Source organism: Chelonoidis abingdonii, unplaced genomic scaffold, assembly GCF_003597395.2.
Source record: "Chelonoidis abingdonii isolate Lonesome George unplaced genomic scaffold, CheloAbing_2.0 scaffold0959, whole genome shotgun sequence".
Lineage (NCBI taxonomy): Eukaryota > Metazoa > Chordata > Testudines > Testudinidae > Chelonoidis > Chelonoidis abingdonii.
Genome location: NW_027425220.1, coordinates 1 through 8,189, shown reverse-complemented (window position 1 = coordinate 8,189; position 8,189 = coordinate 1). Strand labels below are relative to the sequence as shown.

General features: G+C 46.2%; 1 long non-coding RNA gene across 1 annotated transcript; it reads right to left on the bottom strand.

The window, feature by feature from the left end:
• Positions 1 to 4,963: 4,963 nt before the first annotated feature.
• Positions 4,964 to 7,030, bottom strand: LOC142046058 (uncharacterized). Its single transcript, XR_012654974.1, has 2 exons — positions 6,835 to 7,030; positions 4,964 to 6,737 (listed from the first exon to the last, which is right to left on the bottom strand). It is a non-coding gene; the product is annotated as an uncharacterized LOC142046058 (long non-coding RNA).
• Between the last annotated feature and the right edge of the window lie 1,159 nt (positions 7,031 to 8,189).

Here is an 8,189-nt window from a genome sequence, read left to right as displayed (position 1 = left end):
GATACCATGTGGAACTTCAACTTTATCATAAACTGGTTGAGTCCTTGCAGGTCTAGGATAGATCTGAGACCTCCCTTCGACTTGGGGATTAGGAAATAACGGGAGTAAAACCCCTTGCCCCTTTCGTCCATTGGTACCTCCTCTATAGCTCCCATGGCGAGGAGCATGCGCACCTCTTGTAAGAGGAATTGCTTGTGAGAGGGGTCCCTGAAGAGGGACAGGGTTGGAGGGCGGGATTGAAATAAATTGGAGGTGATACCCATACTCCACCGTGCATAGGACCCAGCAATCTGAAGTTAACTGGGACCACGCTGGGAGGAAGTAGGAGAGACGGTTGGAGAAGGGAGGAGAGGGATCCTGGCCTGTAACTGGTATGCCGCCCTCGGGCACACCGTCAAAAGTTCATCTTTGGTCCCGGTGGTGGTGGTGGTTTCAAGGGACCTTGATTTTGGCCCCCCTTGGGATCCTGATGGTCATCTGCGATCACCTCAGCTGCGCTGCCTGCCAAAGTCCTGTCTTTGTCTAGGCACAGAGTATGGGCGGTGAGGCTGGGGACGGAAAGGCCTGCGTTGGGTCACCGGCATATGCATGCCGAGCGAGTGCATTATGACCCTGTTGTCCTTCAGGCTTTGCAGCCTGGGGTCAGTCTTCTCTGAGAAGAGGCCTTTACCATCAAATGGCAAGTCCTGAATGGTATACTGCAGCTCCGGTGGGAGGCTTGAAACCTGAAGCCATGAGATGCGCCTCATGGCAACACTTGAGGCCAGAGTCCTGGCTGCTGAGTCAGCTGCATCCAACGAGGCCTGGAGGGACGTTCTGGCCACCTTTTTCCCTTCCTCCAAGAGGGCAGCGAACTCTTGGCGGGCGTCTTGAGGGCGAAGCTCCGTAAACTTACCCACCGCCACCCAGGTGATATAATTATAACGGCTAAGCAAGGCTTGTTGATTTTCCACCCGGAGCTGTAGGGCACCTGCCGAGTACACTTTGCGGCCGAGTAGGTCCATTCGCCTAGCCTCCTTCAATTTTGGGGCTGGGGCTGGCGCCTGCTGGCCATGGCATTCCCTCTCATTAACAGACTGCACGACTAGTGAGCAGGGAGGAGGATGGACATACAAGTATTCGTACCCTTTAGAGCGCACCATATATTTACGCTTGACTCCCCTGGCCGCAGGAGGGATAGAGGCTGGCAACTGCCATATAACATCGGCATTGGCCTGGATGGTCCGAATAAACAGTAGGGCCACTCTAGTGGGGGCATCTGCCGATAGAATGTCCACTACCGGGTCCTCTACCTCCGGGACCTCCTCCACCTGGAGGTTCATATTGAGTGCTACCCTCCTTAGAAGGTCCTGATGGGCTCTCAGGTCGATTGGAAGAGGGCCCGAGGAGGATGTTCCTGCCACCGCCTCATCTGGAGAAGAGGAAGAGGAGATGCCTGCGACAAGCAGGTCCTGTGTGGCCTCTTGCTCTTGGGCGACCTCCTATTCCAGTGGAACCTGGGAGTCCGGTGGGTGAACTGGGGCTTCCTCCATAGCAGTCGGAGGGGGATGGCTAACCGTCACCTCTGGCACTCGGTGCTCTGATGAGAGAGAGCGGGACAGAACTACTGATACACCTTGGGCCTGGTGGTACGCCCAAGATGTCCAGAAAGACCAGTGATGGGGCCTTGGGCCTGGGCCTGGGCCTGGGCCTCTTGGAAGACTCAGGTGGGCACATCAGAGTAAAAATCGCGGGTCCTCTGCATAAGAGCTGTCCGCATGGGACGACATTGATGCGTGTCTCGGATGGCCATGGAGGGGCTGAAAGCCCTGGGCAGAATGTCTCTAGCAGGACTTTGCTCTACTCGGCACTGGGGACCAGTACCGGGAGGCATACCGGTACCGGGGAAACGAGATCGGGACCTGCGACCAGAGCAGTGCCGGGAGGTCGACCGAGATCGAGGCTCGACGTCGGGAGTGGCTACGGGAGTCACGGTGCCTGGAGCTGGAACGGTGCTGAGAGTAGTGGGCCGCGTGAACGAGATACTGAACAGTGCTGCGAGTGCAGCCAGTACTGAGGAGGAGGAGAAAGGTGCTGGGACTGCGAGCAGCAGTGTCAGGAGCGGGAATGCGCGACGGGACCTAGAACATCTGCGGGACACGTGATCGTGAACAGTGCCACTCTGCTGTGCCGACAGAGAATGGTCTTATCAAGGCAGGCTTGCTGATAGACTATTACCCGCACCAGCAGTGCTCGGGGTTGAGGCAGCATCAACTCTATCCTATGCAATCAGATCCCTCGCCGTTTGAGAATGTCTCCGGCGTGGATGGAATAGTAAGCTCAACCATGGCTTGCGCCGGCGAGCTGACAGGCACCGGACTTGACGGCCCTTGTGGGACCAGAATCGACGGTGCTGAAAGTCGTTGGTGTCAAGTGCCGGGCGATCTGACTTAGACGAGTTCTCTGGCTGCGGTGCAGGTGGCACGGAAAGCAGCAGGAGTCTTAGGCTCTCTCGACCTCAGGGACAGGGAGCGGTGCCAAGTTGACTTTGGTGCCGGCGACGGCCGGTGGCTGAGAGGCCTTGGCAGTACCAGCACGGTCCGATGCGAGGAGGTGCTTCTGCCCGCAATTGACCAGCACTCGGTGCCAAAGGCGGAGGGGTAAGAGCCACCTCCATGAGGAGCTGCTTTAGCTGGAAGTCCTGCCTCCTTTTTTTGTTCTCACCTAAAAAGCCTTGCAAATGCAACACTTATCTGTCAGGTGAGATTCCCAGAGGCACTTAAGGCAGGACTCGTGTGGATCTCTTGTTGGCTTCGGCTTATGACAGGCCAAGCACGGTTTGAAACGCCGGTGAACCAGGGCATGGGCCCCGATACCGGGTGCGGGGAAGGGGCTAATCCCCAAACCCCTCTTAACTATACCACTAACTATGAACGATAAAAAACTTTGAACTATATACACAAAAAAATAACTAGAGAACTACGAGTAGCTAGGGAGGTGGAGGTCAGTAAAACCGCCCTCACTTCCACTGTTCCAGTGACCAACACGGGCGATAAGAAGGAACTGAGGGGTAGTTGGGTCAGCAGGGGTATATATGCGGCGCCACTCCAGAGGGCGCCCAGCCGACCCACCAAGTGTTGCTAGGGTAAAAATCTTCCAATGAACATGCACGCGGCACGCGCACACCTAATTGGAATGGATATGAGCAAGCACTCAAAGCAGCAGCAGCAGTTTGGTACAAAAGTCACTGGACTGGAATAGTAAGCATATTGTTTTTGATAAGTGTCATTTAAAGACTGGAACGTGAAAGGAGACATAGGAAATAAAGATGAGAAAGCAGGTAGTGAAAGTTTAAGAACTGAGTAGCAGTAGAAGTAGGACATGTATAGAGATACCAAGTTAGTTAGAGAATTGTCTGCTAGATTGAGTAGCTAATTACAAACGATTGCATCCATCTTTAGCACAGAGGTCCAGCTTTGCAGATAGGTCCCATTCCTAACAGAAGCTGCCCTGGATATCAAAGGAGCACAAAAACACTCCCTGCTTTTGAGTGGGATAAGTGTTAACTGGCTTAGGATGTTGACTAGATCACAGGTTATGGTTCTAGAAATTTGATGTCCAGGGTTGCTTTTCAGCCATTTCAAGTCAAGGCTTTCGAAGCAAAAGTCTCACTTGATAGGATTCAGGTACTGAAGACATCTTAGATGGACCTCCTAATTGCATTTCACGCTAGTGGGAAAACATTCCCTAGATGTGTCAACTGAAACTGCTCCTCAGATTTCTTGCCAATGTTTTGAGTGGAATTTTACTGCCTAAGGATTCCAGGGTGTACCTGTTCAGTTTATCCCATACTGTTAGCTCAGTTTACATTTGGCCAGGATTCAGGTGTTTCATCACATCAGCAAAAAGAGGGTTAGGCCTAGGCAAGACTCTTCTACTGTACCTGAAGAGGAAACTAGGGGCTCTCGCTAAAGTAATGTAATGAGAAAAACTCAAGCCCTATGGATTTTCTCCAGACCATACAAAAATGGCTATGTGATGGCAGCCTATGGTCATCCTTCTTAAGGCAGCTGGTGCTGCTGGATCCCACAGACAGGAGTGAGCAAAAACAGGCTAGAAAACCCATTAAGTATGAAGCACTGAGGCAGTATACTGGGGAGGTTTGTGCCAAACTAGCTCTAAGAGCCTGCCTCAGGCAAAAGCCTGCCTCAGAAGCAGAATGAGAGATGCTTCAGTGAGTCAACAGGGAGAATGAAATAGCTGACTTGATTAGATGGCAGGCAATGTGTTTGCTTGACACTGTCAAACCAGGCAGAGATAGGAATGCTCCTTCAGTCTAGGAATCCTACTTATTCAGAGTAGCATTTTTTTTAAAAAACTGCTTTAGAAGAGACAAAACCTAAACAGAAAACAGCTGATTTTATGCCAAAAAGTTAAGTAGTTTGGTGTTCCACTGTACTGATATTAGTTTCAATCTAGTGCACGTGTAACATTTCCTTACTATCACTTAATCATACCATATATTGTAGCACTAAAGTAGGGTGGTTTAAACATATTAGATGGGAAAGTACCCTGGTGTTACTGGAATTTTGATCCTGTATGGTTGTCATTTGTTTTATTTGCTGATTTACAGCCTCTGCTGAACTTTAAGTCTCAGGCCAGGAACCGTTCATGAATTACATTTGTGCGACAAGAGGCATAGTAAATTCCTGAATCAGTTTCCAGGATAGAACCAACTCAGCCCATTTGTCCAAGAAATAAGTGAAAAGTGGTCACGAGGCCATGAGTATGAAGACAGGAGGATTCCAACATGTTCCCAATTACTTGGGGAGCAGAGGATAGTAAGGGAATATTTCATATGTAAATTCAGTCCTTCAAATTGATTTAAAAAAAGCTTAGGCCTATAGGTAGCTATGACTTTTCCAAAAAGAGTGGAATGTCCACATTTACAGCTGTGCTGTTAATGACAGTGGTAATACAGTGCTCATGTATAGGATTTTATTAAGCTGCTCACATGTAACAGCATATTCACTAGAGGTGAAGTGCTATCAAAGCGCTCATCAGAAATGCAGTACAATGGTGTCTAAAGAAAATTGTGTAGTGGTTTTGGAATTTGACTTAAGACAGATTTTTGCAGTTAGTTTTTTTAATCGCTTCCAGTTCATTCCAAGCTCAGTGATGAGACGTTTGGCATAAATTACAAATTTGATAACGACCAACATGTGCCAGATATGTACATAATACAAGCAACTTCCAAAGTACATAAAGTGGATATAGTCAACATGTAAAGCAACATAGCCCTCTTACAAGGTCTGCTATAGGCTTTGATATGGGTAAAGTTTCAAGAGTGGATCTCAATGGTTAAACAGGAGTGGAGTCTCCAAGGTGCAAACAGTATTGCTAATTTTCAAGCCTCTAAAAAAAAAAAAAAACAAAAAAAAAACGACGACTTAGGACAAAAGTCTTCAAACTATTTCATGCTCTACACATCTCAAAGGTCCTTTGCCTCCTAGAGCAATGGCTCTTGCCTGCAAATGCTGTGCAAGTTTACTACAGCATGGTGAAAGGCTTTAAAAACCAAACATTTAATTCCAAGTCAGTTATGGGAATTAATCAGTAATGACTTGTTAGAAATATTTTTTTTGCAGACATCCAAGACCAAGTTCATAAAGCCATATTCCTACATTCTGAGCTGTAGGAATGTGTTCACATTTCATCTCCACTCCATGTTTTTAGTGTAAGATTCAATATTAATACCAGAATAGAAGTTTTAGAATCACCACCACCGGAGACCATTATTACAGTGACTGCTGTTTTACCACAGCAGAAAAATTCAGGCATTAAAGCATCAAGTAAAGAACTCACAATAGTGTACTGGGGTAAACAAACTGGCTCAGATACTAAACCAGCAGCATTAAGCATCTAACTTTCATTTGGAGCACTTTGAGAAACCCACTCTTAGGATATTAAGTCTGGTCACAGGACCCACAGAGAAGTCAGTAAGTCTGAATGCTACTTAGGATTATGTTCTTTGCCCCACATGCACCAAATGCAGTTTAGGACTTAACAGGTTTAGATTAATACACACTTGTGGAAACCTGCTATAGTGATGTTATTCAGAGTGTTGAAACAGAAATCCTTTTTCTGCAGCTTGGAGTAATCTTCCAAGTGTGATGTCCAATTTAGAGAACTGTTGCACTGAAACCACTGAAGGAGTGAAGTAAACTTCAGGTTAGCATTAAAATTAGAATGCCAATTCTTATAAGTGAAGAGAATTGCTAATAATCACAGCATCCAAAAGGAAGTCATGAATCCACATACTATATGTACATTATTAGTAGGTTTGTCTAAAGTTTTTCAAAGAACATTTTAGAGATTGCCTTTAAAAATCAGGGATATATCCTTTAAGTACTTGAAAAGGATAAAAAAATGTCCCTTCCCCCCAAAAGCCAGGCTGATACAATCTACTTTAGTTCCAAAAATATTTTAAACCCACAAACAAGCTATTTTATCAAATTGATATAAAGCTAAGTGCTAAGTAAAAGCACATCTGGTGGAAACAGACAGTGAAGAACATTACAAATGTGCTTAGTTTTTGCTTGCAGCATCTGGCAGTGAGTAGCAGGACAAAGGCAGGAATCTCACTGGGTCTCCTCCTGTATCTGTTCTGTAATAGTTTCTGTGGTACTAGCATTGGCAGCTGAGTTTAAGACTTCTCCAAAGTCACCTCCAGCAGGCTTGGCTCCTCCAACTTTAGACTAAAATACAAATAGTTTTAGATAAACCCTTCAGAAAGCATAGCTGAAACACAGTTAGATAGCCAGGTATTTTAACAAGTTTTGCAACAAACAGTACCTTCATGTCAAGATTGTTTGGGGGAATTTATCCTTTGGGAGCAGTTTTTCCAGGATCAAACTGCCCCTACAATACTTGAGGTAGGAGCAGCACTCAGTGCAACTTAGTGGAAGAAGCGAGTTAGAGAAAAACACTGAAGGAAAATGTTGCAACCCTCCAATCATTAGCTTAACACATGGGTCTCCATTGGCCTTTAGTACTGCAAAAATACTCCCGATCAGATTGCTGCCACAGCCCATACTCAGATATGCTCTGTGAAGGTTGTACAACTTCAAGTTGAGACATCCTACATTTGTTTTAACTCAAAATGTTACAAAACCTGATACCTTTTGTTCTGTACCACCCTGGGGGAGCTCCGAGAAAAACATTCAGCCTCAAGGACACATCCTGAAGCTCGCTGGTGTTTCAGTGGAGCACATTCACTGCTACACTCTTTCAGATGGTGTGTAACACACTTACCGCACATCACTCCCATATACCTCCACCACCTCCCCTCTAGGGAGATGCATTCCCAGAGTTCCTGGAAGGAGAAGTTCCTAAACTTCCTTAGATTGCAACAGGCCATTATACAGGATGCCAAAAGGGGAAAGGAGTTCCTTATGCACTTTTCCCCAACCCCAAATTCCTATACAAAAAGCAGTCTGGTCCATAATATGAAGACCTTTATACCGGAAAGTTAGTTGGAACAGCCATACAACATTGATGTCTGCTTATTGAGGCCTCAGCCCCAATTTCAGCCTCCTTACCTGAGAGTGAAGTCTAAGACCACGTACATCTTACAACAGAATTGCACACATATTCCTTACTTTCTGATGGTAACATGCAAGAGTTTGCATTCCCAATGTAAGCCAGAATAAAACTTTTCAGCCTTGAAGTTAAAAATCAGTATAGATCCTGGATATACAAGACCAGGTTCTCTATTATATGTGAAAGGCAGTTTCCTGGACAACCTTTATTGAATGAAGTATCTTAGAACCTCACTATTAAAAATTCAAGTTTGTGTTGTGGTGGTATTATTTGCAACTTGTCTGGAAAGACATGATTAATGTAAACTCTGGTAAGTGTTATGAGCATCAAAGGACTCTTTAAAACAAAACAATGGGCTAAGATAAGACTGAGCTGTTAATGGAGTAGGTTTCCTAGGAAATATTTGTGAGGAGGGGCATGCAAATATCCACCTCCAGATCTGATCTTCTGAAGCTTTGACCTGGGATGGGGATCTTGTCTACAAGTTACCTGTTCCCAGGATCAAAGCCCAAATGGCATAAAAGAGCAACTCCATTCATAGTGTGCTGGTTCTGCACCACAGCAGTTATCAACTTGTAACCACAGAAAAACCCCTTGGTGGGGTTTGA